Below are 24,544 nucleotides of genomic sequence, written 5' to 3'. Positions count from 1 at the left end.
TTCTTTCTCTCCCTCCCTTCTCTTCTTTCCTCCCTTTCCTTCCTTCCTTTCCTTTTCTTCCTTCCTTCTCCTTCCTTTCCTTCTTTCGCTCCTTCCTCCTTCCATTCCTTCTTTTCCTTCCTTCCTCCCTCCCTTTCCTCCTTCTTTCCCTTGCTTCATTTCGTTCCCCTTCATTTCCTTCCCTCCTTTCTTCATCCCGCTCCTTTCTTTCCTTCCTTCCTTCCTTCCTTCCTTCCTTCCTCCCTCCCTCCCTCCCTCCCTCCCTCCCTCCCTCCCTTCCTGTCCCTCCTTCTTTCTTTTCCTTCCTTCCTGTCCCTCCTTCCTTCCGTCTTCCTTTCCTTCTTTCTAAGATATAAATACAATATTAAATGGAAGGGACAGTCAAGAAGTAACGAGACAAGGAGGAAAAAAGGGAAGGAAGGAAGGAAGGAGAGAAGGAACAAAAAAATAGGGAAGGAAGGAAGAATGTAACCAAAGAGCAAAGAAAGGGGGGAAAGAAACAGGTAGAGATGGAAGAAAGATGAGAGATTGGGAAAGAAAAAGAGGGAAGAGGGAAGGAAGGAGAGAAAGAGGGAGGGAAGATTGGCCACAGCAATGCATGGCGGGTACAGCTAGTACACAATAAAATAACAATGAGCGGGGCCGCATGTGCAAGATAAAAACTAAGATACTAAAAATACTCCCTGTATGGGGTATAACTTGGGGAATGTTTGTATTAATGGGAAGAGGGTGGCGGGGTGGAGGAGCTGACCATCACTCCCCTTTCTCCTCCCTTCCCCTTTCCCCTCCCTTCACACTTTCCCCTACCCTTCTCCTTGTTCTGTTTCCCTGGTGAATAGAGATATCTGGGGGGTTTGCTCTGAACTGACCCTGTGCCTGGAATGACCTAGGAATTTGTGTCTATGGGTTTGCCTTAATTAATTCTCTGCATATCTCACATGGAGGAGGGAATAATAAAGACATGAAGGCAGTTCCATCTTGTCTCCTGCACTGTGCTTATAATCTAACCTAATCTAATATTGACAAGCTGGAATGTGTCCATAAGAGGGCAACTAAAATGATCAAGGGTCTGGAGAACAAGCCCTATGAGGAGCGGCTTAAGGAGATGGGCATGTTTAGCCTGAAGAAGGCTGAGAGGAGACATGATGAGAGCCATGTATAAATATGTGAGAGGAAGCCACAGGGAGGAGGAGGGAGCAAGCTTGTTTTCTGCTTCCTTGGAGACTAGGACGCAAGGGAACAATGGCTTCAAACTACAAGAGAGGAGATTCCATCTGAACATGAGGAAGAACTTCCTGACTGTGAGAGCCGTTCAGCAGTGGAACTCTCTGCCCTGGAGTGTGGTGGAGGCTCCTTCCTTGGAAGCTTTTCAACAGAGGCTGGATGGCCATCTGTCAGGGTTGATTTGAATGCAATATTCCTGCTTCTTGGCAGAATGAGGTTGGACTGGATGGCCCATGAGGTCTCTTCCAACTCTTTGATTCTATGATTCTAATATATTGTATATACATATAATATTGATAATATTATAATGTAATACAATATATTACTACTACTAATAATAATAATAATAAAATATTATAATTATATATTTTATATTAAATGTAATATTACTAATATTACAGTATAATGTAATATATAATATTAATATTGTTCGATGATAATAATATAATATATTGTACTTAGTTTTTACTTGTAAACTGCTCTAAGTCCCCTTCGGGGTAAGAAGGGCGGCATATAAATGTCGTAATAAATAAATAATAAAATAATGCATTTTGGTACTTACAGAACCACTTGCTTCAGAACTTACTCAGAGTAAGTTCCTGGCTGAGAGCCTCTTATGCTTGTCTCCTTGCATTATTGAGCAAAGAAGAAATCTCCAAAGAAGATGCATGAAGGTAATGCAAAGAACTTTATGTGTGTTTGCTGTTCCAGATGGACTGAGCTATTTTGAAACTGGAGGTTTTGTGTTTTTGAAGCTGCTTGCTTAATATTCTCCTTGATTCTGCTACTTAAGAGTAAACTTTGATTTCCCCTTTGATCTGGATACCAGTGTTTAAAAACTCTAAAATTACACAACAGCAAAACAACAGAGAGGAAACAATCAGGCGCCTCTAATCACCTCTCAACAAAAGATTGCCCCAGGCACTGCCAGGCCATCAAATGCTAATCAAGGTGGTCAGCTGAAACATTCACACCACGCTCCAACAGACAAGAGTCCTTTGTCCCACCCTGGTCATTCCACAGATATATAAACCCCTTTTTCCTAGTTCCAACAGACCTCACTACCTCTGAGGATGCTTGCCATAGATGCAGGTGAAACGTCAGGAGAAAATGCCTCTAGAACATGGCCATGTAGCCCGGAAAAACCTACAACAACCCAGTGATTCCGGCCATGATAGCCTTCAACAATACTTTGATTTCCTCATTTTCTTGGCTCATCTTTGCTCATTGTGGATGCCCAAAAGGGCCGGGGAAGTCTGGGCAGGACTGCACGCATGTGGTTTGCTTTTCACAAACCTGAGTCACTTTGGGGGACTCTCCTCCTCCCTCTGGCTCTCCTCCAATGATGGAGGCAAGAGAGAGTGGCATCATTCCACAGATGTATAAACCCCACTGGTCCAGTTTCCAGCAGGCCTCACAACCTCTGAGGATGCCCTGCCACAGATTGGGGGCGAAATGTCAGGAGAGAATGCTTCTTGAACATGGCCAGGCAGCCCAGAAAACCCACAGCAACACAATAATGTTAATTTCTTGGCCAACCCTCCCCAATTGCAAAATACACATTCCCCCAAAACATTCTTGGAAAATACACCTCTTAAAACACATTTCTACAAAATGTGCTTTGAAACACACAAAAGCAAAGGTGCAAGTTCCACACTCATGCCTCCAAGTGCCTGGATGTGGGCCTGAGGAGAGAGGGGGGGAGGGAGGGGCCCTGAGTGGGGATCTGGCCTGGCGAGAGCCTTGGGTCCAGCCGGCCGAGGGAAGAAGCCCTGCCCTCCCTCCTCCAAAAGGAGAAGCGGAGGAGGCACCAAAGGAGGAGGAGGAGGAGGGGGAGCATGTGGTCAGACCTCGTATCCACAGGTTTCCATGAGATACATCGCATTCCCATACATTCATAGAATCATAGAATCAAAGAGCTGGAAGAGACCTCCTGGGCCATCCAGTCCAACCCCATTCTGCCAAGAAGCAGGAATATTGCATTCAAATCACCCCTGACAGATGGCCATCCAGCCTCTGCTTAAAAGCTTCCAAAGAAGGAGCCTCCACCACACTCCGGGGCAGAGAGTTCCACTGCTGAACGGCTCTCACAGTCAGGAAGTTCTTCCTCATGTTCAGGTGGAATCTCCTCTCTTGTAGTTTGAAGCCATTGTTCCATTGCGTCCTAGTCTCCAGGGAAGCAGAAAGGAAGCTTGCTCCCTCCTCCTCCCTGTGGCTTCCTCTCACATATTTATACATGGCTATCATGTCTCCTCTCAGCCTTCTCTTCTTCAGGCTAAACATGCCCAGTTCCCTAAGCCGCTCCTCATAGGGCTTGTTCTCCAGACCCTTGATCATTTTAGTCGCCCTCCTCTGGACACATTCCAGCTTGTCAATATCTCTCTTGAATTGTGGTGCCCAGAATTGGACACAATATTCCAGATGTGGTCTAACCAAAGCAGAATAGAGCATGGGGAGCATTACTTCCTTAGATCTAGACACTATGCTCCTATTGATGCAGGCCAACATCCCATTGGCTTTTTTTGCCGCCACATCACATTGTTGGCTCACATTGTTGTCCACGAGGACTCCAAGATCCTTTTCACACGTACTGTTCTCGAGCCAGGCATTGTCCCCCATTCTGTATCTTTGCATTTCGTTTTTCCTGCCAAAGTGGAGTATCTTGCATTTGTCACTGTTGAACTTCATTTTGTTAGTTTTGGCCCATCTCTCTAATCTGTCAAGATCGTTTTGAATTCTGCTCCTGTCCTCTGGACTATTGGCAGAGGACAGGAGCAGAATTCAAAACGATCTTGACAGATCAGAGATCTTGACAGATTCCATTATTTCAGCTTAAGTAAGGTGCAGTGGGTTAAAGCACTGAGCTGCTGAGCTTGTTGATCGAAAGGTCGCAGGTTCGATCCCGGGGAGCGGCGTGAGCTTCCGCTGTCAGCCCTAGCTTCTGCCAACCTAGCAGTTCAAAAACATGCAAATGTGAGTAGATCAATAGGTACCGCTCCGGCGGGAAGGTAACGGCGCTCCATGCAGTCATGCCGGCCACATGACCTTGGAAGTGTCTACGGACAACGCTGGCTCTTCAGCTTAGAAATGGAGATGAGCACCACACCCCAGAGTCAGACATGACTGGACTTAATGTCAGGGGACATTAAGTCCCCTGACATAAAGAAGAATTCAAACAAATAGCCAAGACCTGTAGGGAAAAGGTGCGCAAGGCTAAAGCAAAAAACGAGCTCAGACTTGCCAGGGACATTAAAAACAATAAAAAGGGCTTCTATTCTTATGTCAGTAGGAAAAGGAAAAACAAGGAGGCGATAGGACCTCTTCGCGGAGAAGATGGGGCAATGCTGACAGGGGATAGGGAAAAGGCAGAACTACTTAATGCCTTCTTTGCCTCGGTCTTCTCACAAAAAGAGAGTCTTCAACCTCAGCAAGATGGAGTGGATGAGGGTTTGGAGGACATCCAACCCCAAATTGGGAAAGAAGTCGTCCAGGAATACCTGACCGTTCTTAATGAGTTCAAGTCCCCAGGGCCAGATCAACTCCACCCAAGAGTATTGAAGGAACTAGCGGAAGTCATTTCGGAACCATTGGCAACCATCTTTGAGAGTTCTTGGAGAACGGGAGAAGTTCCAGCAGATTGAAGGAGGGCCAATGTGGTCCCAATCTTCAAGATTCTGGAAAAGATTGTTAAGGAAGCGGTCTGCAAACACTTAGAAAGGAATGCAGTCATCGCTGATAGTCAACATGGATTTACCAAAAACAAGTCATGCCAGACTCATCTGATCTCTTTCTTCGATAGAGTTACAAGCTGGGTAGATGCGGGGAATGCCGTGGATGTAGCATACCTGGATTTCAGTAAGGCCTTCTTCGACAAGGTCCCCCATGACCTTCTGGCAAGGAAACTAGTCCAATGTGGGCTAGGCAAAACTACGGTGAGGTGGATCTGTAATTGGTTAAGTGGACGAACACAGAGAGTGCTCACTAATGCTTCCTCTTCATCTTGGAAAGAAGTGACGAGCGGAGTGCCACAAGCAGGGTTCCGTCCTGGGCCCGGTCCTGTTCAACATCTTTATTAATGACTTAGATGAAGGGCTAGAAGGCAGGATCATCAAGTTTGCAGATGACACCAAATTGGGAGGGAGAGCCAATAGTCCAGAGGACAGGAGCAGGATTCAAAGCGATCTTGACAGATTAGAGAGATGGGCCAAAACTAACAAAATGAAGTTCAACAGTGACAAATGCAAGATACTCCACTTTGGCAGAAAAAATGAAATGCAAAGATACAGAATGGGGGACGCCTGGCTCGAGAGCAGTACGTGTGAAAAAGACCTTGGAGTCCTCATGGACAACAAGTTAAACATGAGCCAGGAATGTGATGTGGCGGCAAAAAAAGCCAATGGGATTTTGGCCTGCATCAAGAGGAGCATAGTGCCTAGATCTAAGGAAGTAATGCTACCCCTCTATTCTGCTTTGGTTAGACCACATCTGGAATATTGTGTCCAATTCTGGGCACCACAATTCAAGAGAGATATTGACAAGCTGGAATGTGTCCAGAGGAGGGCGACTAAAATGATCAAGGGTCTGGAGAACAAGCCCTATGAGGAGCGGTTTAGGGAACTGGGCATGTTTAGCCTGAAGAAGAGAAGGCTGAGATGAGATATGATAGCCATGTATAAATATGTGAGAGGAAGCCACAGGGAGGAGGGAGCAAGCTTGTTTTCTGCTTCCCTGGAGACTAGGACGCAATGGAGCAATGGCTTCAAACTACAAGAGAGGAGATTCCATCTGAACAATAGGAAGAACTTCCTGACTGTGAGAGCCGTTCAGCAGTGGAACTCTCTGCCCCGGAGTGTGGTGGAGGCTTCTTCTTTGGAGGCTTTTAAGCAGAGGCTGGATGGCCATTTGTCAGGGGTGATTTGAATGCAATATTCCTGCTTCTTGGCGGGGGGTTGGACTGGATGGCCCATGAGGTCTCTTCCAACTCTTTGATTCTATGATTCTATGACTACCTTTTACCTTTAAGGAAAGGTAAAGGTTTCCCCTTGACATTGAAGGAGGCCTCAAGGGTCTCTGAGTAAGGGGCTTTGAATGAAATTAACAGCAAAAGAGAAACATACCCTTTCTCTGACTTAAAAAAAGCAATATGGAAGAAAATGTTTTTAAGAAACAAGATGTGACATGTAGAAGGTACTTCTTACACAGGATGCTTGTGGTTAACTTCAAAGGTTGTGGTAAAGTGCAGAGTATGCATGTACAAGAAGGTACTTTCCATCAAAAGGTCAAGGGAGAGGGGCTGGAAAGTGAGTACTTTCCATGAAAAGAAAATGTTCTTTTTTGTTAAAGGTTAAAATTGTTGATGTCAGGCAGTAGTACTTTCCCTTTTTGTTTACACTGGGCTATAAAGTTTGCAGATTTCAAGGGAAGAGCGCGGCAGTCACTTGAATGGTAACATCTGCGCATGCTGCCCGGCTGTCCGTCTTCTTCATGAAGAAACTAAAAATAAACCTTGTTTTTTTAATCTTTCACTGGGACTGTCTCCTTCCTTTCGTGCTCCTGAGACGTGGATCTAAGACGACCCAATTTAGGGTCTCTAACAACATCAAGTCCAGTTGTGCCTGACTCTGGGGACTGATCCTCTTCTCCATTTCTAAGCTGAAGAGCCGGTGTTGTCCGTAGACGCCTCCAAGGTCATATCGCCAATGGCATGACTGCATGGAGTGCCATTACATTCCCACAGAAGCAGTAACTATTGATCTACTCACATTTGCATGTATTTGAATTGCTGGCTTGGCAGAAGCTGGGGCTAACAGCAGCTCACCCCACTCCCCAGATTAGAACTGCCAACCTTTCTGTCAGCAAGTTTGGCAGCTCAACGGTTTAACCCGCTGCTCTAATTCTTAGAAGGGCTTGGTTTAACCTTCGATTTCCTGGATTACTGTGTTCTGAATAATCCATTTTGAAAAGAGTGTCACCAATATGAAACGCCAGGAAATAATAATCTATATAAATAAAAATGTCATGTTTGTTTGTGGGGATTAACAGAACTCAAAAACCACTGGACATACCTGTACCAACCAGTCCCAGGTTGCCTTGATATTGATCCACCTAGAAAGATCAATGAAACGTGGATGTTAAGCAACTGCACCATGGCGACTTGTGAAGGAAACAGAATGGAGAGAGAACTAATATGATTCTTTCTGCTGATAAGCCAGTCTATTGTGTCTACTGTGAAATAGATGGCATAATGATTACTAATACCATGTATTGTTGAAAGCTTTCATGGCCGGAATCACTGGGTTGTTGTAGGTTTTTTCGGGCTAATATGGCCATGGTCTAGAGGCATTCTCTCCTGACGTTTCGCCTGCATCTATGGCAAGCATCCTCAGAGGTTGTGAGGTCTGTTGGAAGTAGGAAAAAGGGTTTATATATCTGTGGAATGACCAGGGTGGGACAAAGGACTCTTGTCTGCTGCAGCTAGGTGTGAATGTTTCAACTGACCACTTTGATTAGCATATACTGGCTTGACAGTGCCTAGAGCAAACTTTTGTTGGGAGGTGATTAGATGTCCTTGTTTGTTTCCTCTCTGCTGTTGGACATAAAGCCATTTCCAATTTTCAAACAATCCTATTGTCTGAGTTCAGTGCCTAAAGTGCTGTTGTGCCCACTAGCCAAAGGCCTTGCTCCAAAACCACGTCTTTAGTTTTTTCCTAAAAGTAAGGAGGGAGGACGTTGATCCAATCTCGCTGGGAAGCGAATTCCACAAGCGGGGGGTCACCACCGAGAAGGCCCTGTCCCTCATCCCCACCAGACGTGTTTGAGACACTGGTGGGACTGAGAGCTGGGTGTCGCCAGTTGTTGTTGTTCATTCGTTCAGTCGTCTCCGACTCTTCGTGACCTCATGGACCAGCCTACGCCAGAGCTCCCTGTCGGCCGTTACCACCCCCAGCTCCCTCAAGGTCAGTCCAGTCACTTCAAGAATGCCATCCATCCATCTTGCCTTTGGTCAGCCCCTCTTCCTTTTGCCTTCCACTTTCCCCAGCATCATTGTCTTCTCTAGGCTTTGCTGTCTCCTCATGATGTGGCCAAAGGACTTCAACTTTGTCTCTAGTATCTTTCCCTCCAGTGAGCAGCCGGGCTTTATTTCCTGGAGGATGGACTGGTTGGATCTTCTCGCAGTCCAAGGCACTCTCAGCACTTTCCTCCAGCACCACAGCTCAAAAGCATCCATCTTCCTTCGCTCAGCCTTCCCTAAGGTCCAGCTCTCACATCCGTAGGTGACTACAGGGAAGACCATGGCTTTGACTAGGCAATGGATCTTTGTTGCCAGTCTGATGTCTCTACTCTTCACTCTTTTATCAAGACTGGACATTGCTCTCCTCCCAAGAAGGAAGCGTCTCCCGATTTCCTGGCCACAGTCTGCATCTGCACTCATCTTTGCGCCTAGAAATACAAAGTCTGTCACGGCCTCCACGTTTTCTCCCTCTATTTTCCAGTTGTCAATCATTCTTGTTGCCATAATCTTGGTTTTTTGACGTTTAGCTGCAACCCGGTTTTTGCGCTTTCTTCTTTCACCTTGATTAGAAGGCTCCTCAGCTCCTCCTCGCTTTCGGCCATCAGAGTGGTGTCATCTGCATATCTGAGGTTGTTAATGTCTTCGTGACCTCATGGACCAGCCTACACCAGAGCTCCCTGTCGGCCGTTACCACCCCCAGCTCCCTCAAGGTCAGTCCAGTCACTTCAAGGGTGTCGCCAGTAGATCTTAAATTACGAGGTGGAACATAGAGAGAGATACGTTTGGATAAGTAAGCTGGGCCAGAGCTGTATAGGGTTTTATAGGCCAAGACCAGCACTTTGAATTGTGCTCGGAGGTGAACCGGCAGCCAGTGGAGCTGACGCAGCAGGGGGGTGGTATGCTCCCTGTATGGCGCTCCGGTGAGTAATCTGGCTGCTGCCCGTTGGACTAGTTGAAGTCTCCGAACAGTCTTCAAAGGCAACCCCACGTAGAGTGTGTTGCAGCAATCTATTCAGTAATCTATTGAAAATCCTTTTCAATTCATATACTGACATCTGTGTCTCAGAGTGTGACTGTGTGGGACCAGATGGATTGCCCAAATTGCCTGGTAGCACATGGAAGAGCAACTGTCAAGAATGTATCTGTGACCCGTTATCTGTGACAGTACAGTGTAAGCAACAGACCTGCGAGACCACAGAAACACCTGTTTGTACTTGTTGCCAGGAGCTCAAAAGTCATAGGAGAGAATTGACCTTGACATGCCGGGATGGCAGAAGTATCAATTATGAGTATATCTATGTGGATGAGTGTCAGTGCACAACTGCATGCATCCCACAAACTACCATTAGTTGCAGTGTTTCTCAACCTGGGGGTCGGGAAGGGGTGTCAGAGAGGTCGCCAAAGACCATCAGAAAACACAGTATTTTCTGTTGGTCATGGGGGTTCTGTGTGGGAAGTCTGGCCCAATTCTATCATTGGTGGGGTTTAGAACGCTCCTTGATAGTACGTAAACTATAAATCCCAGCAAGTACAACTCCCAAATGTTAAACGATCTTGACAGATTAGAGAAATGGGCCAAAACTAACAAAATGAAGTCCAACAGTGACAAATGCAAGATACTCCACTTTGGCAGGAAAAACGAAATGCAAAGAGACAGAATGGGGGACGATGCCTGGCTTGAGAGCAGTACGTGTGAAAATGATCTTGGAGTCCTCGTGGACAGGAAGGTAAACATGAGCCAACAATGTGATGTGGCGGCAAAAAAAGCCAATGGGATTTTGGCCTGCATCAAGAGGAGCATAGAGTCTAGATCTAGGGAAGTCATGCTGCCCATGCTCTATTCTGCTTTGGTTAGACCACACCTGGAATATTGTGTCCAATTTTGGGCACCACAGTTCAAGAGAGATATTGACTCTAAGCTGGAATGTGTCCAGAGGAGGGTGACTAAAATGATAAAAGGTCTGGAGAACAAGCCCTATGAGGAGCGGCTTAAGGAGCTGGGCATGTTTAGCCTGAAGAAGAGAAGGATGAGAGGAGATATGATAGCCATGTATAAATACGTGAGAGGAAGCCACAGGGAGGAGGAGGGAGCAAGCTTCCTTTCTGCTTCCCTGGAGACTAGGATGCAATGGAGCAATGGCTTCAAACTACAAGAGAGGAGATTCCATCTGAACATGAGGCAGAACTTCCTGACTGTGAGAGCCGTTCAGCAGTGGAACTCTCTGCCCCGGAGTGTGGTGTAGGCTCCTTCTTTGGAAGCCTTTAAACAGAGGCTGGATGGCCATCTGTCAGGGGTGATTTGAATGCAATATTCCTGCTTCTTGGCAGAATGGGGTTGGACTGGATGATGGCCCAGGAGGTCTCTTCCAACTCTTTGATTCTAGGATTCTATGATTTTATGAGGCTGGATGGCCATCTGTCAGGGGTGATTTGAATGCAATTTTCCTGCTTCTTGGCAGAATGGGGTTGGACTGGATGGCCCAGGAGGTCTCTTCCAACTCTTTGATTCTATGATTCTATTTTCCCCAAACCCCTATCTGTGCCAAGTTTGATCCAGACCCATCATTGTTTGAGCCCACAGTGCTCTCTGGATGTAAGCGAACTACAACTCCGAACTACAACTCCCAAAGGGTTTGGTGGGTCAATGCCCACCAAACTCTTCCAGTATTTTCTGTTGGTCATGGGAGTTATCTGTGCCAACTTTGGTTCAACTCCATTGTTGGTGGGGTTCAGAATGCTCTTTGTTTACATGTTAACTATAAATCCCAGCAACTACAACTCCCAAATGACAAAATCAATCCCCCCGCCAACCCCACTAGTATTCAAATTTGGGCATACCGGGTATTTGTGCCAAATTTGCTCCAGTGAATGAAAATACATCGTGAAGATCATTATTTACATGGCGATTCGTAATGTTAGGGTTATGGTTGGGGGTCACCACCACATGAGGCTAGTTGAACTTATCCTCTGCTCCTCCCCAGTAGCATTTTGGCCATCTTCCGACCTGGGAGTCCCATCTTCCAATGGCATACCGACATATCTCTGGTTGTACTGATCCATTTAGTTTTCTTGGCAAGGATACTGGAGTGGTTTGCCATTGCCTTCCCCAGGGATCACGCTTGGTCTGACCTCTCTGCCACAACCGTCCCGTCTTGGGTGGCCCTTCACGGTTTCGCTCATGACATCATTGAGGTGCTCAAGCTCCAGCGCCCCGACAAGGCGGTGATCCTTGTGGCAAGTTCTTAGTGGGATGGGCATACCAAGCCACCTTCCCTCTCTCCTGAGGAATCTGTACAAGGACCAAGAAGCAACAGTAAGAACTGACCACGGAACAACAGACTGGTTCAAGATTGGGAAAGGCGTACGGCAAGGCTGCATCCTCTCACCCAACCTTTTTAACTTGTATGCAGAACACATCATGCGAGGATGTGCGGGGCTGGATGAATGCAAAGCTGGGGTGAAAATTGCTGGAAGAAACATTAACAACCTCAGATATGCAGATGACACCACTCTGATGGCCGAAAGCGAGGAGGAGCTGAGGAGCCTTTTAATCAAGGTGAAAGAAGAAAGCGCAAAAGCCGGGTTGCAGCTAAACGTCAAAAAAACCAAGATTATGGCAACAAGAATGATTGACAACTGGGAAATAGAGGGAGAAACCGTGGAGGCCGTGACAGACTTTGTATTTCTAGGCGCAAAGATGACTGCAGATGCAGACTGTGGCCAGGAAATCAGAAGACGCTTCCTTCTTGGGAGGAGAGCAAGGTCCAGTCTCGATAAAATAGTAAAGAGTAGAGACATCAGACTGGCAACAAAGATCCGCATAGTCAAAGCCATGGTCTTCCCCATAATCACCTACGGATATGAGAGCTGGACCTTAGGGAAGGCTGAGCGAAGGAAGATTGATGCTTTTGAACTGTGGTGCTGGAGGAAAGTGCTGAGAGTGCCTTGGACTGCGAGAAGATCCAACCAGTCCATCCTCCAGGAAATAAAGCCCGACTGCTCACTGGAGGGAAAGATACTAGAGACAAAGATGAAGTACTTTGGCCACATCATGAGGAGACAGGAAAGCCTAGAGAAGACAATTATGCTGGGGAAAGTGGAAGGCAAAAGGAAGAGGGGCCGACCAAGGGCAAGATGGATGGGTGGCATCCTTGAAGTGACTGGACTGACCTTGAAGGAGCTGGGGGTGGTGACGACCGACAGGGAGCTCTGGCGTGGGCTGGTCCATGAGGTCACGAAGAGTCGGAGACGACTGAACGAATGAACAACAACAACAACCACATGAGGAGCTGTATTAAGGGGTCGCGGCATTAGGAGGGTTGAGAACCACTGAGTTAGAGGATGAGAAGAAGGAGAAGGTGCATTCCTCTCAGGATAAAGAAACACATATGTTCCAATGCAGCTAAAGTTAGCATTAGTCGCCATCTAGTGCTACTTCCTCTCTCTGCATCTCCAAACAACATTTTACTTTTTCTTGGTCAGATGAACCAAATGTGGCATACAGAACTCCCATGACCAACAGAAAATACTGGAAGGGTTTGGTGGACATTGACATTGAGATTGGGAGTTGTAGTTCACCTACATCTAGAGAGCACTGTGGACTCAAACAATGATGGATCTGGACCAAACTTAGCACAAATACGCCATATGCCCAAATATGAACACAGATGGAGTTTGGGGGAAATAGGCCTTGACATTTGGGAGTTGTAGTTACTGGGATTTATAGTTCACCTACAATGAAAAGGCATTCTGAACGCCACCAACAATGGAATTGAACCAAATGTGGCACACAGAACTCCCATGACCAACAGAAAATACTGGAAGGGTTTGGTGGACATTGACATTGAGATTGGGAGTTGTAGTTCACCTACATCTAGAGAGCACTGTGGACTCAAACAATGATGGATCTGGACCAAACTTAGCACAAATACGCCATATGCCCAAATATGAACACAGTTGGAGTTTGGGGGAAATAGGCCTTGACATTTGGGAGTTGTAGTTACTGGGATTTATAGTTCACCTACAATGAAAGGGCATTCTAAACGCCACCAACAGTGGAATTGAACCAAATGTGGCATACAGAACTCCCATGACCAACAGAAAATACTGTAAGGGTTTGGTGGACATTGACATTGAGTTTGGGAGTTGTAGTTCACCTACATCTAGAGAGCACTGTGGACTCAAACAATGATGGATCTGGACCAAATTTGGCACGAATATGCCATATGCCTATGGAATTCACTCCCCGGGGAAATTAGATCAGCGACATATGCCCAAATATGAACACACATGGAATTTGGGGGAAATAGGCCTTGACATTTGGGAGTTGTAGTTACTGGGATTTACAGTTCACCTACAATCAAAGAGCATTCTGAACGCCACCAACAATGGAATTGAACCAAATGTGGCATACAGAACTCCCATGACCAACAGAAAATACTGGAAGGGTTTGGTGGACACTGACCTTGAGTTTGGGAGTTGTAGTTCACCTACATCTAGAGAGTACTGTGGACTCAAAACAATGATGGATCTGGACCAAACTTAACACAAATATGCCAAATGCCCAAATATGAACACAGATGGAGCTTGGGGGAAATAGACCTTGACATTTGGGTGTTGTAGTTACTGGGATTTATAGTTCACCTACAATGAAAAGGCATTCTGAACGCCACCAACAATGGAATTGAACCAAATGTGGCATACAGAACAGAAAATACTGGAAGGGTTTGATGGACATTGACCTTGAGTTTGGGAGTTGTAGTTCACCTACTTCTAGAGAGCCCTGTGGACTCAAACAATGATGGATCTGGACCAAATTTGGCACGAATACGCCATATGCCTATGGAATTCACTCCCCGGGGAAATTAGATCAGCGACATCCCTCCTTTCCTTTAGGAGGAAATTAAAGACATGGATTTGGGACCAGGCATTTGGACAATCTGGCAGATAAAGGACTACGATGATGGATAAGAAGGGGCAAAGTGGAATGAGATTATGGACTCTGAATGGAGAACGCTGAGCATGAGATTAGTTTTATGATTATGTTATATATCGATAGTTTTAACTGTTATAACTGTTTAATTGCTGTTTTAAACGTTATCTGTATTATTGTGTAGGCATCGAGTTGTGCCTTTTGTAAGCCGCCCTGAGTGTCCCCCCCCCCCCCCGGGTTTGAGAAGGGCGGGGTTGAATAAATGCCCAAACATGAACACATATGGAGTTGGGAGGGAAATAGGCCTTGACATTTGGAAGTTGTAGATACTGGGATTTATAGTTCACCTACAATGAAAGGGCATTCTGAACTCCACCAACAATGGAATTGAACCAAATGTGGCATACAGAACTCCCATGACCAACAGAAAATACTGGAAGGGTTTGGTGGACATTGACCTTGAGTTTGGGAGTTGTAGTTCACCTACAACTCCCTTCTCAAAACAATGATGGATCTGGACCAAACTTAGCACAAATACGCCATATGCCCAAATATGAACACAGATAGAGTTTGGGGGAAATAGACCTTGACATTTGGGAGTAGTAGTTACTGGGATTTATAGTTCACCTACAACCAAAGAGCATTCTGAACCCCACAAACGACAGAATTGTGCCAAACGTCCCACACAGGACCCCCATGACCAAGAGAAAATACTTAAGGCCATCCAGTCCAACTCCCTTCACCAGGGCAAGAAAACGTAAACAAAGTCCTCCTGACAAAGAGCCATCCAGCCATAGATAGAGATAGATAGATATGATCCACACACACACAGCCCTAGTATGATAGATTTGAAAGGGACCCCTAAAGAAGGACAATAATATGTTGCAAGTTCCAGAGAAGGCAAACCAGACAATCTCCACATCAACACTGGCAAAGAAACAACAAGAAATACTGTTTACCCACAAGCAGAAAGACATGAGATATATTGCAGTGGGTTTCCAACCATTGTGTAGCCTGTTGTCGACCTTTGCAACCCGAAAGACAGTTGCATCTGTCAAGTAGGAAAATTAGGTACCACCTTAAAGTGTGGGGAGGCTAAATTAACTGATTTATGAGGCCATAAAGAAGACTCCAGCAAAAGCATGCGGGGAATGCGGAAGTGCTTCATCACTGTCGCAGATGGACGATGAAAGCGACAGCTCCCCTGGCAGCCAAAAAAAAAAAAAAAGTTAAATAGCCTCTGTCTATGTCTGTATATGTTGTATGTCAAATTGGCATTGAATGTTTGCCACATATGTGTACACTGTAATCCGCCCTGAGTCTCCTGCGGGGTGAGAAGGGCGGAATATAAAAGCTGTAAAATAAATAAATAAATAAATATAAACCAGCACTTTCTGATTACTTTATGTTCCAGATCACCAGACTGGGCCATAGAAACGCGTGGCAGGGGACGGGCAGTACTATACAATAATAATAATAATAATAATAATAATAATATTAATAATAATCCTCGCAGTGATATTGACTAGCTATATCTGCCTAGAACCTGCTTTGATTGAAGCCAATAATCAGAAAATTCTCAAAGCACAGCAGACAAAAAACCAGTACAAGTAAACTGCACTCCAAACCAGAGCTGAAAGCTGGCACATGAAAGCATTGCATGGGCAGTTCCTTGACAAAATTGAAAGAAAAGTTGACAAGGAGAAGACCTGGTGATGGCTCACAAATGGAACCCTGAAGAAGGAGACAGAAGAAGGCCTGATTCTTGCAGCCCAGGAGCAAGCCATCAGAACCAATGCAATTGAGGCCAGGATCGAAAAATCAACGGATGACACAAAATGCAGACTGTGCAAGGAAGCTGAGGAAACCATGGACCATCTCCTCAGTTGTTGCAAGAAAATCGCACAGACGGACTACAAACAAAGACACAACTCTGTGGCCCAGATGATTCACTGGAACTTCTGTCACAAGGACCACCTGCCAGGAGTAAAGAACTGGTAAAAGGATCATAAACCTGCAAAGGTCGTGGAAAATGAACACACAAAAAGACTGTGGGACTTTCGAATCCAGACTGACAAAGTTTTGGAACACAATACACTAGACATCACGATTGTGGAAAAGAAAAAAGTCTGGATTATTGATGTCGCCATTCCAGGTGACAGTCGCACTGAGGAAAAACAACAGGAAAAACTCAGCTGCTATCAAGACCTCAAAATCGAACTGCAAAGGCTCTGATGGCATCAACCAGTCCACGTGGTCCCAGTGGTCACTGGCGCACTGAGTGCCGTGCCAAAAGATCTCAGCCAGCATTTGGAAACAATAAACATGGACAAAATCACGATCTGTCAACTGCAAAAGGCCACCTGACTTGGATCTGTGCGCATCATTCGAAAATACATCACACAGTCCTAGACGCTTGGGAAGGGTTCGACTTGTGATTTTGTGATGCGAAATCCAGCGTATAGATCTTGTTTCCTGTGACATACTGTGCTTTTGTGCAATAATAATAACAACAATAAATAAATAATTTGGAGGACTAAACAGGGTCTTACAAAGGGCTGCTTTCCCATTACAACTATTGTGTTTGGCAATACTGTCCCGTCCCCCGACTCTGGAACTCACTTAGTTTATATGTCACTATTGCTTTTTTGTTTATGTGATTTATATGACTTATATTTTATTGATTGTTTTATTGATGATGTTGTGTTTATTGATGTTTTGTTTGATGTACTTTGGGCTTGGCCTCATGTAAGCTGCACCAAGTCCCTTGGGGAGATGGTGACCGCATTTCTTTGTACGAACCCACACGATCTCTCCGATCATCTGGAGAGGCCCTGCTCGTGCTCCCACCTCCACTGCAAGTGCGATTGGTGGCCCCTCGACTCTGGAACTCACTTCCTAAGGACATCAGGCAGGCCCCAACTCTGGCAGTCTTTAGGAGGAGCTTGAAAACATGGTTATTCCAGTGTGCCTTCCCAGAATAATGAACCCTCAGCACTTTGTCCTCTAAAGCACTCTCTCTCTCTCTCTCTCTCTATATATATATATATCTACTAACACCCTTATCTCATCCATGTCCTCTAAAGCACTTTATATTTATTTAGGCCTGCTCATGTGTTTCCACTAACGCCCCACCTCTTTATCTCGTCCATGAAAGCTGACTGGCACAACCTGGGGATCACAACCAGACACAGTGAAGACATCTGCCCTTGCGCTATTCTATTCTGCTGCTGAGTATGCATGCCTGGTGTGGAACACATCTCTAAAACAGTGGATGTGGCTCTTAATGAGACATGCCGCATTATCACGGGGTGTCTGCGCCCTACACCACTGGAGAAATTACACTGCTTAGCCGGTATCGCACCACCTGACATCCGCCGGGAAGTAGCAGCCAATAGTGAAAGGACCAAGGCAGAGGCTCCTTCTTTGGAAGCTTTGAAACAGGGGCTGGATGGCCATCTGTCAGGGGTGATTGGAATGCAATATTCCTGCTTCTTGGCAGAATGGGGTTGGACTGGAGGATGGCCCAGGAGGTCTCTTCCAACTCTTGGAGTCTATGATTCTAAGAAGAGCAGCCAGGGTGTCTTTCTTGCCTGTCCCTCCCTCCCTCCTGAGGGTCCGGGGCAGGGGCCACCTTGTCAGTCAGGCATTCACCCCAAAACATTCCTGAAAACATACATAGATTCATAGAATCCAAGAGTTGGAAGAGACCTCATGGGCCATCCAGTCCAACCCCATTCTGCCAAGAAGCAGGAATATTGCATTCAAAGCACCCCTGACAGATGGCCATCCAGCCTCTGCTTCAAAGCCTCCAAAGAAGGAGCCTCCACCACACTCCCTCCGGGGCAGAGAGTTCCACTGCTGAACGGCTCTCACAGTCAGGAAGTTCTTCCTCACGTTCAGATGGAATCTCCTCTCTTGTAGTTTGAAGCCATGACTCCATTGCATCCTAGTCTCCAAGGAAGCAGAAAGGAAGCTCCCTCCTCCTCCTCTCTGTGGCTTCCTCTCACATATTTATACATGGCTATCGTGTCTCCTCTCAGCCTTCTCTTCTTCGGGCTAAACATGCCCAGCTCCTTCAGCCGCTCCTCGTAGGGCTTGTTCTCCAGACCCTTGATCATTTCAGTCGCCCTCCTCTGGACACATTCCAGCTTGTCAATATCTCTCTTGAATTGTGGCGCCCAGAATTGGACACAATATTCCAGATGTGGTCTAACCAAAGCGGAATAGAGGGGTAGCATTACATCTTAAAAGGGATTTCTACAAAAGGCACGTTGAGACATACAAAAAGAAAGGCGAAAGGCCAGGGGAGAGTGCCACACACACAATCTCTCTCTGCTCAGGCCCAGGCCCAGGCAGGGGGAGTCAGTCACGGATCTGAGGAGAGAGAGAGAGGGAGGGGGGGGGGGCTGGCTGGCTGGGAGCAGGCCTAGCGAGAGAGGGAGAGCCTTGGGTACGGCTGAGGGAAGAAGGAGAAGAAGCCCCGGCCTGGGGAAGAAGCTCACCTTCCGCTCCGAGGACAGAGAGAGAGAAGGCCGGTCCTCCCTTCCTTCCTTCCTCTTCGCCAGGCCCACAAGAGAGAGAGGTCAACAAACAGGCCGCGTCGCCAAGGGAAGTCAGCTCAGGGGGAAGTGCGTCACTCTCTCTCCTTCCGACCACTTCCTCCTGCCTCTCTGGGAAGCGGAGGTCTCCCTCTCGCTTCACTTCCGCCCGCTCTAAAGATGGCGGCCGCAGGGCAGGCGCCCCAAGGGAGGCGGGGCTTCACGTCAACACAGGAGGAGGAGGAGGAGTCGGGCTGCCAAGGGAGAACGAGCCAGACCGCGAAGAGGCTCATTGGGTTGGCTTTCCTCTCCTTCCTCCCATTCTCTCCCTCCCTTCCTCCTTCCTTCTTTCCTCTCAATCCTTCCTTCCTCTCCCTCCCTCCTTCCTTCTTTCCTCTCAATCCTTCCTTCCTCTCCCTCCCTCCTTCCTTCTTTCCTCTCAATCCTTCCTTCCTTCCTCTCTCTCCAGCCTTCCTTCCTTCTTTCCTCTCAATCCTTCCTTCCTCTCCCTCCCTCCCTCCTTCCTTCTTTCCTCTCAATCCTTCCTTCCTTCCTCTCTCTCCAGCCTTCCTTCCTTCTTTCCTCTCAATCCTTCCTTCCTTCCTCTCTCTCCAGCCTTCCTTCCTTCTTTCCTCTCAATCCTTCCTTCCTCTCCCTCCCTCCCTCCTTCCTTCTTTCCTCTCAATCCTTCCTTCCTTCCTCTCTCTCCAGCCTTCCTTCCTTCTTTCCTCTCAATCCTTCCTTCCTTCCTCTCTCTCCAGCCTTCCTTCCTTCTTTCCTCTCAATCCTTCCTTCCTCTCCCTCCCTCCCTCCTTCCTTCTTTCCTCTCAATCCTTCCTTCCTTCCTCTCTCTCCAGCCTTCCTTCCTTCTTTCCTCTCAATCCTTCCTTCCTCTCCCTCCCTCCTTACTTCTTTCCTCTCAATCCTTCCTTCCTCTCTCCCCCTCCTTCCTTCTTTCCTCTCAATTCTTTCCTTCCTCTCCCTCCCTCCTTCCTTCTTTCCTCTCAATCCTTCCTTCCTCTCCCTCCCTCCCTCCTTCCTTCTTTCCTCTCAATCCTTCCTTCCTCTCCCTCCCTCCTTCCTTCTTTCCTCTCAATCCTTCCTTCCTCTCCCTCCCTCCTTCTTTCCTCTCAATCCTTCCTTCCTCTCCCTCCCTCCCTCCTTCTTTCCTCTCAATCCTTCCTTCCTTCCTCTCTCTCCAGCCTTCCTTCCTTCTTTCCTCTCAATCCTTCCTTCCTCTCCCTCCCTCCCTCCTTCTTTCCTCTCAATCCTTCCTTCCTTCCTCTCTCTCCAGCCTTCCTTCCTTCTTTCCTCTCAATCCTTCCTTCCTCTCCCTCCCTCCTTCCTTCTTTCCTCTCAATCCTTCCTTCCTTCCTCTCTCTCCAGCCTTCCTTCCTTCTTTCCTCTCAATCCTTCCTTCCTCTCCCTCCCTCCTTCCTTCTTTCCTCTCAATCCTTCCTTCCTCTCCCTCCCTCCCTCCTTCTTTCCTCTCAATCCTTCCTTCCTTCCTCTCTCTCCAGCCTTCCTTCCTTCTTTCCTCTCAATCCTTCCTTCCTCTCCCTCCCTCCTTCCTTCTTTCCTCTCAATCCTTCCTTCCTTCCTCTCTCTCCAGCCTTCCTTCCTTCTTTCCTCTCAATCCTTCCTTCCTCTCCCTCCCTCCTTCCTTCTTTCCTCTCAATCCTTCCTTCCTCTCCCTCCCTCCCTCCTTCCTTCTTTCCTCTCAATCCTTCCTTCCTCTCCCTCCCTCCTTCCTTCTTTCCTCTCAATCCTTCCTTCCTCTCCCTCCCTCCCTCCTTCTTTCCTCTCAATCCTTCCTTCCTTCCTCTCTCTCCAGCCTTCCTTCCTTCTTTCCTCTCAATCCTTCCTTCCTCTTCCTCCCTCCCTCCTTCTTTCCTCTCAATCCTTCCTTCCTCTCCGTCCCTCCCTCCTTCTTTCCTCTCAATCCTTCCTTCCTTCCTCTCTCTCCAGCCTTCCTTCCTTCTTTCCTCTCAATCCTTCCTTCCTCTCCCTCCCTCCTTCCTTCTTTCCTCTCAATCCTTCCTTCCTTCCTCTCTCTCCAGCCTTCCTTCCTTCTTTCCTCTCAATCCTTCCTTCCTCTCCCTCCCTCCTTCCTTCTTTCCTCTCAATCCTTCCTTCCTTCCTCTCTCTCCAGCCTTCCTTCCTTCTTTCCTCTCAATCCTTCCTTCCTCTCCCTCCCTCCCTCCTCCTTCTTTCCTCTCAATCCTTCCTTCCTTCCTCTCTCTCCAGCCTTCCTTCCTTCTTTCCTCTCAATCCTTCCTTCCTCTCCCTCCCTCCCTCCTTCTTTCCTCTCAATCCTTCCTTCCTCTCCCTCCTTCCCTCCTTCCTTCTTTCCTCTCAATTCTTTCCTTCCTCTCCCTCCCTCCTTCCTTCTTTCCTCTCAATCCTTCCTTCCTCTCCCTCCCTCCTTCTTTCCTCTCAATCCTTCCTTCCTTCCTCTCTCTCCAGCCTTCCTTCCTTCTTTCCTCTCAATCCTTCCTTCCTCTCCCTCCCTCCTTCCTTCTTTCCTCTCAATCCTTCCTTCCTTCCTCTCTCTCCAGCCTTCCTTCCTTCTTTCCTCTCAATCCTTCCTTCCTCTCCCTCCCTCCCTCCTTCTTTCCTCTCAATCCTTCCTTCCTTCCTCTCTCTCCAGCCTTCCTTCCTTCTTTCCTCTCAATCCTTCCTTCCTCTCCCTCCCTCCTTCCTTCTTTCCTCTCAATCCTTCCTTCCTCTCTCTCCAGCCTTCCTTCCTTCTTTCCTCTCAATCCTTCCTTCCTCTCCCTCCCTCCCTCCTTCTTTCCTCTCAATCCTTCCTTCCTTTCCCTCCTTCCTTCTTTCCTCTCAATTCTTTCCTTCCTCTCCCTCCCTCCTTCCTTCTTTCCTCTCAATCCTTCCTTCCTCTCCCTCCCTCCCTCCTTCTTTCCTCTCAATCCTTCCTTCCTCTCCCTCCCTCCCTCCTTCTTTCCTCTCAATCCTTCCTTCCTTCCTCTCTCTCCAGCCTTCCTTCCTTCTTTCCTCTCAATCCTTCCTCTCCCTCCCTCCTTCCTTCTTTCCTCTCAATCCTTCCTTCCTCTCCGTCCCTCCCTCCTTCTTTCCTCTCAATCCTTCCTTCCTTCCTCTCTCTCCAGCCTTCCTTCCTTCTTTCCTCTCAATCCTTCCTTCCTCTCCCTCCCTCCCTCCTTCTTTCCTCTCAATCCTTCCTTCCTCTCCCTCCTTCCCTCCTTCCTTCTTTCCTCTCAATTCTTTCCTTCCTCTCCCTCCCTCCTTCCTTCTTTCCTCTCAATCCTTCCTTCCTCTCCCTCCCTCCTTCTTTCCTCTCAATCCTTCCTTCCTTCCTCTCTCTCCAGCCTTCCTTCCTTCTTTCCTCTCAATCCTTCCTTCCTCTCCCTCCCTCCTTCCTTCTTTCCTCTCAATCCTTCCTTCCTTCCTCTCTCTCCAGCCTTCCTTCCTTCTTTCCTCTCAATCCTTCCTCTCCCTCCCTCCTTCCTTCTTTCCTCTCAATCCTTCCTTCCTTCCTCTCTCTCCAGCCTTCCTTCCTTCTTTCCTCTCAATCCTTCCTTCCTCTCCCTCCCTCCCTCCTTCCTTCTTTCCTCTCAATCCTTCCTTCCTCTCCCTCCTTCCCTCCTTCCTTCTTTCCTCTCAATTCTTTCCTTCCTCTCCCTCCCTCCTTCCTTCTTTCCTCTCAATCCTTCCTTCCTCTCCCTCCCTCCCTCCTTCTTTCCTCTCAATCCTTCCTTACTCTCCCTCCCTCCTTCCTTCTTTCCTCTCAATCCTTCCTTCCTTCCTCTCTCTCCAGCCTTCCTTCCTTCTTTCCTCTCAATCCTTCCTTCCTCTCCCTCCCTCCTTCCTTCTTTCCTCTCAATCCTTCCTTCCTCTCCCTTCCTCCTTCCTTCTTTCCTCTCAATCCTTCCTTCCTCTCCCTCCCTCCCTCCTTCCTTCTTTCCTCTCAATCCTTCCTTCCTCTCCCTCCCTCCCTCCTTCCTTCTTTCCTCTCAATCCTTCCTTCCTCTCCCTCCCTCCTTCCTTCTTTCCTCTCAATCCTTCCTTCCTTCCTCTCTCTCCAGCCTTCCTTCCTTCTTTCCTCTCAATCCTTCCTTCCTCCCCCTCCCTCCTTCCTTCTTTCCTCTCAATCCTTCCTTCCTCTTCCTCCCTCCTTCCTTCTTTCCTCTCAATCCTTCCTTCCTTCCTCTCTCTCCCTCCTTCCTTCCTTCTTTCCTCTCAATCCTTCCTTCCTTCCTCTCTCTCCAGCCTTCCTTCCTTCTTTCCTCTCAATCCTTCCTTCCTTCCTCTCTCTCCAGCCTTCCTTCCTTCTTTCCTCTCAATACTTCCTTCCTCTCTCCCCCTCCTTCCTTCTTTCCTCTCAATCCTTCCTTCCTTCCTCTCCCTCCCTCCTTCCTTCTTTCCTCTCAATCCTTCCTTCCTTCCTCTCTCTCCAGCCTTCCTTCCTTCTTTCCTCTCAATCCTTCCTTCCTCTCCCTCCCTCCTTCCTTCTTTCCTCTCAATCCTTCCTTCCTTCCTCTCTCTCCAGCCTTCCTTCCTTCTTTCCTCTCAATCCTTCCTTCCTCTCCCTCCCTCCTTCTTTCCTCTCAATCCTTCCTTCCTTCCTCTCTCTCCCTCCCTCCCTCCTCTCAATCCTTCCTCTCCCTCCCTCCTTCCTTCTTTCCTCTCAATCCTTCCTTCCTTCCTCTCTCTCCAGCCTTCCTTCCTTCTTTCCTCTCAATACTTCCTTCCTCTCTCTCCCTCCTTCCTTCTTTCCTCTCAATCCTTCCTTCCTTCCTTCCTCTCTCCCGCCTTCCTTCCTTCTTTCCTCTCAATCCTTCCTTCTTTCCCTCCCTCTCTCCTTCCTTCCTCACCTGCCTTACTTCCTTCTTTCCTCTCAATCCTTCCTTCCTCTCTCTCCCTCCTTCATTCCTTCCTCTCCCTCTGTCCTTCCTTCTTTCCTCTCAATCCTTTCTCTCCCACCTTCCTTCCTTCGTTCCTCTCAATACTTCCTTCCTCTCTCTCCAGCCTTCCTTCCTCTCTCTCCAGCCTTCCTTCCTTCTTTCCTCTCAATACTTCCTTCCTCTCTCTCCCTCCTTCCTTCCTTCTTTCCTCTCAATCCTTCCTTTCTCTCCTTCCTTCCTCTCCCTCCCTCCTTCCTTCTTTCCTCTCAATCAATCCTTTCTTCCTCTCCTTCCTTCCTTCTCTCCTTCCTTCCTCTCCCTCCCTCCTTCCTTCCTTCTTTCCTCTCAATCCTTCTTCTCTCTCCCTCCTTCCTTCTTTCCTCTCAATCCTTCTTCTCTCTCCCTCCTTCCTTCTTTCCTCTCAATCCTTCCTTCCTCTCTCCCCCTCCTTCCTTCTTTCCTCAATACTTCCTTCCTCTCTCTCCCTCCCTCCTTCTTTCCTCTCAATCAATCCTTTCTTCCTCTCCTTCCTTCCTTCTCTCCTTCCTTCCTCTCCCTCCCTCCTTCCTTCCTTCTTTCCTCTCAATCCTTCTTCTCTCTCCCTCCTTCCTTCTTTCCTCTCAATCCTTCCTTCCTCTCTCCCCCTCCTTCCTTCTTTCCTCAATACTTCCTTCCTCTCTCTCCCTCCTTCCTTCCTCTCTCTCCAGCCTTCCTTCCCTCCTTCCTCTCAATCCTTCCTTCCTTTCTCTCCGTCCCTCCTTCTTTCTTTCCCTCCCTCCCTCTCTCCTTCCTTCCTCTCCCTTCCTTCCTCTCTCTCCCTCCTTCCTTCCTTCTTTCCTCTCAATCCTTCCTCTCTCTCCCTCCTTCTTTCCTCCCAATCCTTCCTCCCATTCTCTCCCTCCTTCCTTCCTTCTTTCCTCTCAATCCTTCCTTCCTTTCTCTCCCTCCCTCCTTC

At 47.6% G+C, this 24,544-nt stretch overlaps 2 protein-coding genes across 2 annotated transcripts in view; one reads left to right on the top strand and one right to left on the bottom strand.

Moving 5' to 3' along the window:
• The window catches only part of LOC137096221 (zinc finger protein 135-like), a 45,288-nt gene extending 26,463 nt beyond the window's left edge, over nucleotides 1-18,825 (bottom strand). The window contains exon 1 of the mRNA XM_067464920.1: nucleotides 18,674-18,825. The gene's annotated coding sequence lies outside the window, so the exon portion shown is untranslated. The remainder of the gene's footprint in view (nucleotides 1-18,673) is intronic.
• LOC132765349 (bromodomain-containing protein 2) overlaps nucleotides 1-24,544 on the top strand; it is a 463,888-nt gene that overhangs the window by 160,024 nt on the left and 279,320 nt on the right. The gene's annotated exons all lie outside the window — the stretch shown is intronic.

Source organism: Anolis sagrei, chromosome 2, assembly GCF_037176765.1.
Source record: "Anolis sagrei isolate rAnoSag1 chromosome 2, rAnoSag1.mat, whole genome shotgun sequence".
Lineage (NCBI taxonomy): Eukaryota > Metazoa > Chordata > Lepidosauria > Squamata > Dactyloidae > Anolis > Anolis sagrei.
Note: the sequence above shows the minus strand (reverse complement) of the source record. Positions and strands in the feature narration are given on the sequence as shown.